The sequence below is a fragment of the Crocodylus porosus genome, unplaced genomic scaffold, assembly GCF_001723895.1.
Source record: "Crocodylus porosus isolate Cpor-Errol unplaced genomic scaffold, CroPor_comp1, whole genome shotgun sequence".
Classification (NCBI taxonomy): Eukaryota; Metazoa; Chordata; order Crocodylia; family Crocodylidae; genus Crocodylus; species Crocodylus porosus.
This window is the reverse complement of record NW_017728907.1, coordinates 59,054,138-59,061,159: the sequence shown is the minus strand read 5'-3', so window position 1 is coordinate 59,061,159 and position 7,022 is coordinate 59,054,138.

Sequence of the window (7,022 nt, the reverse complement as noted above, 5' to 3'; positions counted from 1 at the left end):
GCTGACACCAAGCTGTGGGGTAAAGTGAATACACCAGCAGGCAGGGACCGCACCCAGGCAGACCTGGATAGGTTGGAGAAGTGGGCGGATCTGAACAGGATGCGGTTCAACAAGGACAAGTGCAGGGTGCTGCACCTGGGGAGAGGGAACCAGCATTATGGTTATAGGTTAGGGGCTTCCCGTCTCAGCAGCAGAGAGGCAGAAAGGGATCTTGGAGTCAGGATTGACTCCAGGATGAATATGAGTCGCCAATGCGATGAAGCAATAGGTAGAGCCAACCGCACCCTGTCCTGCATCAACGGGGGCATCACTAAGAGGTCCAGAGAGGTCTTGCTCCCCCTCTATGCGGCGCTGGTCAGGCCACAGCTGGAGTACTGCGTCCAGTTTGGGGCGCCGCACTTCAGGAAGGACGTGGGGAACCTGGAGAGGGTCCAGAGGAGGCCATTCGTTGGGGGCCTCCGCAGCCAGCCCTATGAGAGGCTGAAGGACCTGAATCTCTTCAGTCTCCGCACGAGGAGGTTCAGGGGGGATTTTGTGGCTCCCTACAACCTTATCAGGGGCCAGCAGCTGAGACTCGGAGAAAGTCTGTTCACCAGGGCCCCCCTTGGAGTCACCAGGAACAACGGCCACAAGCTGAGGGAGGATAGGTTTAGGTTGGATATTAGGAAGAGCTACTTCACAGTAAGGGTGGCCAGAGCCTGGAATAGGCTTCCCAGAGAGGTGGTGCTCTCACCTTCCCTGGAGATCTTCAAGAGGAGACTGGATAGGCACCTGGATGGGGTCTTATGACCCCCTGCCACCCCCAGTGCTCCTTCCTGCCCATGGCAGGGGGTCGGACTCCATGATCTGTCTAGGTCCCTTCCCACTCAGTGATTCTATGTTGATGTATTTGAGTACTGGTTTCCAATGGAATCCAGGCAGAACTCAGGGGTTTTCCGTGGTTCCCATCTACATCCAAACATTTATCCCAGTTTAAGACAACTTACAGATAAGGAAGGTCATTTTAAACCAAAAATTCAAAGCAAAATCCATGTGACCCATAAACCAAGAAAGATTCTCTCACGCTGGAGACTGAGAGCTGTACAGTTTTGTTGTTATACTTTCCACTTGAAATAGAGCACTTCCAATGACCCAAGTGTCCCCCGATTCCTTGCTAAACTCTGATCTGAACTAACTCAAAAGGAAAGACAACAAACTGAAGCACTACCACTGCATCTGCTACTACAGCCCAAACCCCTCCCCATCTAAGAGAAACAAGGCTCATACAACTCATTAAATATTTCTAGGCTAGGCAAAATCCATGGAAATCTTATTTCCTTCCAAAGAAAACATCAGCACTGTTGCAAAACAGTCCCGGTGGAAAAGTGTGACTTAAAAACACCTTAAGACACAGCACTGGAGACCAATAAATTTACACCAGCAAACAAATCTGATCTGGCAGGAAATTTTTACTTCCTGTCTTATACTGTTGACTGCTATTCCAAAGAGCTCTTACTTAGGCCGCTATACTCTTGCAATGGCTGAAGTGGTCCTCATGTATAATTTATATAACAACTTAAGTTTGTAAAGCACTTTGGGATCCTTGGGAATTCAAGGCAACCTCTCATCATACCTCAACATTTTTTTACACAATACAGCCAAACCAGCCTCAGCTTTTCTTCCATCCCCCCCCCCGTTTTCTGCGGAGAGTAGAAAAGAGGTATTTGTTTTAAAGCAGGCTTCTAGTTCTTCTGGTTATGAAGTGAGCCTTGAAAATATAAATCATTCATGGGAGTGGAAAGTTTGCATAGAGGGTTTTTTCCTCCGCTAAAATCATGAGCTACCTGCAATCCTCATCAACAAAGGCTAGCCTGCGGGGCCTGGGAAACCAACCAAGACAGCTCCCTTGAATTCCTTCCTGGGTTGGTAAAGTTATTGGGAGCCCAAATACATGCTCACTGAACCATTCCCCAAATCCACATGCTAATCCTATGCATAGGAGCGTGATGACAACAGAAATGATTGTTAATGTGGGAGAAGCCTGCCAAGAAAATTGTTTTGAAGACTTACCCAAAATGGTAATGCTTGTTCTGTTCTGGAAGGGAAACGTACACACTCACAGCCTTGTCTTCCTCTTTCCTCACCTCCATTCTTATGTTTCTATACCCATCTGCTGCTTCATTCTTCTGCAGTACTACCAACCCCAAAAGTTTAAACCTCATGTCAGACGTCCCCCCAAAAATCATGAAGTATGCCTCAAAATCAGTGGGGCGGGCAATTGTTTTGGGCGGAGGGCCACTTACTGAGTTTTGGCAATGAATCGAGGGCTGCATGACAGGCAGCCAGGGGTACATAAATATGAATTTTCTAAATTTTTTAGGGGCCCCGCAAGCCGGATAGAATGGCCTGGCAAGCCGCATCTTGCCCACATTTTGCCCACCCCTGGTTTAGAGTCTACCCTTTGAGTTCTCACCCCCTCCTATAGTCCATCTGTGTTACGTTACTCCAAACTGCTAAGCGTGTGATGCTGTGACCTTAATTATCAGGACTAGTGCACACCCACATTAAATATTCTAGGTTTTTAAAAAAGAAAACTGAAAAAAAAAAAATGAAAACTCCATCCTGTACCACTGTTTTGACACCCACCTGGGTCACTACCAGGCCTGGAATCCCCCCCGCACAGTTCTTTGAATAGCAAATTGAACCTGCATCCTCCCTCTAATTCTAGTCACAAAGTATTTTGCCAATGGGTTTGACAGGATTGGCAAAGAGCAAAAGAAATAGTGAAATACAGGCTCTGTCCTTCAGTGGGCACAGACTCTTCTATCCTCTCCAACATGCATGACCCATTCTGTCATGTCCAACACGTTCCTTATTTGCATTATCATCACCTCATCTGTCCACATGTCACACAGATGCAGCTCTTACTCCCCATACATCTGAATCAGAAAGACTTCTGCTTGCTGCTTGGGTGCAGGCAAAGGGCATGTGACTGAATAACAGCCATGACAAGCAGGCCACCAACCCCAAGCACTGATTTAGGGGGGGGCACCAGCAACACGCTGCAGCACTCTGCACCTGAAAACAGCATCTTATAAAAGGAAGTGTCAGGCAGCCTTAATCATAGCCTGCGTAACCCATTGCACCTGTAGCTTGCAGTATTAACAAGAATCATTTAGTTAAAAATCCCAAGAGTAAGATATTTGGCATCAAGACTGACATTGCTACTAAGCTCATTTTTAGTGTTCCAGGTATTAGGCTGGCAGCATGAAAGACTGAGTCAACAAAAAGAAATACTGTTTACCCTCTGCACAACTTTCAGATGAGATCATTAAAAAGGCCTGGGCTATTCTGCACAGGCACTTCCTGAGCATAGTGATCTGCACCAGTACCTTTGACAAAAATATCCCTTTCAGCAAGCACCAGACAGCAGGTTTAGTGTTAACTGCTGCATATTACTCGAGGGAATGCTGCAGTCTGTACCACACACCTTCACACAGAAGCCAGGGATAAGACAACCCTTCCTATTCCTACAACTCTTCCTATTCCTACATCTCAAAAAATGTTGATCTATACAGGGTTCAAATTACACTGACTCTTGTGGCAGGGTCTGCAAAAAAAAAATGAAACCGGTGCGTTGATTAACAAGTCCACCTAAGTGAAGGAGCAACCTAATCGGAGACCCCCTCCCCCAGGTTATGATTTTCAAATCTTACTGGGGGGCACTCATCTTGTGGGGGGGGGGGGGGCTCAACCCCTAAGCTCCCCCTTAGCTTATAATCGTTTAGGTCCAGGTGCAAACTAAGTGGTTTTTGCATAATTGTATGGCAGTGACAAGAACTAGAAAGCAAAAGGAATCTAATGGGCCAGGGGCTCGTCAAAAGAAACCTCACGTGCTGCGTTGAAGATCTATATGCTTCCTGGACCAAGGCAGTTGATTCAGTTGCACACTTTGGGCACGGCATATATAACAACCACTACAAAGTTCATGTGAAGCTGGGCATGGAGAAAAAACACTAAGGTCCACAGGCAGTTCACAGCAAGGAGGGGAAGGGGGCACTTAATCAAATAGAAGGAAGGTTATGTAATTAGCATATAGGGGCCCTCTGCACACGACCAAAAAAACCTGGCTACTACTGTTATCTCCAGGCATGCAAAGGTCTTGTATTCCACATACTATAGGAGTATCTGCTCTTTAAGCCAAAAAGTGGCCAGTTCAGGGCTTCGCAAATCTTTCCACCTTTTACCTCATAGATACTGCCTCTCCCAGTGCAATCAGTCATCATCTTTTAGACAACAACAACTGCTTAATGGTATATTAGCAAGGGAGTTGATTATTTTTTGGCATCTTTTAATTAAATTTAGCAGCTGGAAACAAGGCAAGGCAGCACTATGTAACCAGTCAATATTGCACTAAACACCAGCAAGCTCGGGAAGATGGCAGGAAATCCCCAAGGCATGGAAGACACTTAGCCTACAGAATAGCGAAGTATGACGCTCTCTAGTTCCAGCTGTGGGAACTTGTTAGACACCACCTAGACAGAGATGCTAGGTCTACAGTAGTACAGGTTTACCAGTATTTCTGGTAATCCCTAAATCTTCGTAATCTAATTGACAAAAATACTTTTGCAGATCCAGCTCATACCAGGTGGGAGATCAAAATAATAATAATATCCTGACTAATGTTCTTTTATGCTGGTATATCTGCAGCTACGCTAGGGCTTTGGGCAGTGGGAAGCATCACCACTTTTTTTTTTTTTTTAATTCCTAAATTACAGAGCCCCTGTTGCTATGACAATGCTGTAGCTGTGTTCAAAGAGCCTCTTCCTGGAGATGTGGCATATGTAGCAAAAGTGTGTGCATGGGGGGGGGGGAATCTACCAAATTAACTACACTGCCCCCAAATGATATTAGTTAAACGGGTGGACATTCAGCTCCTGTCAGGATACCTGTACAGGCTAAGGGGGTGTGACTTGAACCTGACTAAGCTTGGAAAACCGAATGGGGTTCACAGGAGATCCCAAATAAATTTCTCGTGACAGATCCAATGCAGAAGGTCCCTGGCTTTGATCTCCCGTGACACTCATGGGCAACTCTAATCTGTACCTGCACAAACCATGGGAGATGTGGATACCTGATGCACAAATGGAAACTTAAAAACTCTTCAGTGTGCGATGTGGTCACGCAGAACAGATCATGACTCAATGCCAGATGCATAAATATGAAAGAGGTATTGCAGCGATACACCCTGCTGTTCCTGATGCAACTGTCTGGCTCAACCACCTAAATGTAGCAGTATAGCGTCTACATCAGCCATACAAAAGATGGGGATGTGGGACCTTCTGATCGGCTTTGCAATATTTCAGAAGAAAGTTGCTATATCTATATGAACACAAGATACCCTTGTCCCGTCTTGCACCTCTCCTGGCCATTGGAGAGGATGGTGAATCATCTTACACAGCCTATGAAAGCCCACAGTGACTCAGGAATTTAAGGCTGTGGCCTTAAAAAGATGTTAATTGGGGTCATTATTTAAGAGCAACAGGATACTTAATACTCTATAACACAAAAACAGTTCCTATCCCAAGTCTGTGGCTAGGTTTTCCCTGCAACAAGGGTACAAGGGCTGGGTTTGGTTTTGTTTGCGGGGGTGCGGGTGGGGGTAGGGGTGTTAAACTGAGATTACATCAGTATAAAAAGCTACTAAACAGACATTTTTCCTTCATGTAACAAGTTGAGATAAACCCTAGGTGGGGAGATAAGGTCAGTGATATCATGGGTGACTGGTGCCTGGGGGGGAGAGGCCAATCACTGATAGGGTGCACTTCCAGTTTTGTGGCTGACGCTTCCAGGGGGTGCACGACCGATCTCAATGCTAACCTGTGTGCACCCCCCATGCATCACAATTGAGCGATATAGCTTCAGCTGGAAGGGACCTTACAGATCATTGGTTCCAGTCCCCCTGCACTCAGGCAGGAAAGACTGGGATCAAGTGACCCCAGCAAGATGGGTGTCAAGACACTTTCTGAAGATCACCAGGGTAGGTGACTGTACCAACTCTGGAGGAAGACTGTTGCAAGCCCTCAGCACTCAACTTATGTGAAGAAGTGCTTATATGAAGCCCGAAGCAATCTTCAGGCAGCTTGTGCCCATCACAGGCAGTCCTTGACTTAAGGCGTCTTGAGTTGCGACGAACGGCACTTACAACATGTATAAATTGACACCCTGCTTCGACTTTCTGACATCGGTTTCGACTTTATGACGCTTGATCCAATGCGATGCCAGCAAACAAGTTTGCTGCAGCGCCCATCCCCCTGGAAAGCATCTGTCCACACTTCCTTCCCCCTGGAAAGCATCTGTCCACACTTCCTTGGACACTTTCTCTAAGAAAGCAGACAAGACTCCAGAAAAAACTGCAGCCAAGACTCCTGTGAAGACGCCAGCCAAGACCCCTTCAAAGAGTCCAGCCAAGTCACCTCAATGAAGTCCTTCCAAAGCAATCGGATTGCTATTTACAATAGATTAATGTGGTTATATTACTCCTCTATAATAGAGTACAACATAATGGGTTATTTTTGGTGAAAATAGGGTATGGGGCCCTGGCTCTGAAACCAATCCCCCATTTATAGGAAAATCAGTTCTGAGTTACAACCTTTCGACTTCAGATGCGGTTTTCAAGAACCAGTTGTGTCCTAACTACGTCAAGAGGGCTGCCTGTATTTCTTGTCCTCCCCTGGGTTTGACAGGATTATCTAGGTCTCTTCTTGTCCAGACTGAAGAGTCCCCAGCCTCAGCTGGCGTGCCACAACAGAAGACAAAACAGCCCCTACACACACACGAGCCCTTCCTCTCTCCTCTTCCCTGCACCGGAGGCTCAGCCCGTCTCCCTGCCGCCGTGCGAGGCGCGGGGCTGTGGCTGCAGGTGCGGCCCTCGGCCCGCGGGACCAGCGCAGGGAAGCGGCTGGGAAGGCAGCGCGGCGCCGGGGCAGAGAAGGGCGCGGTGGTCTTTCTGCCTCCCTCTTCCAGCCGCAAACTAACTTTCT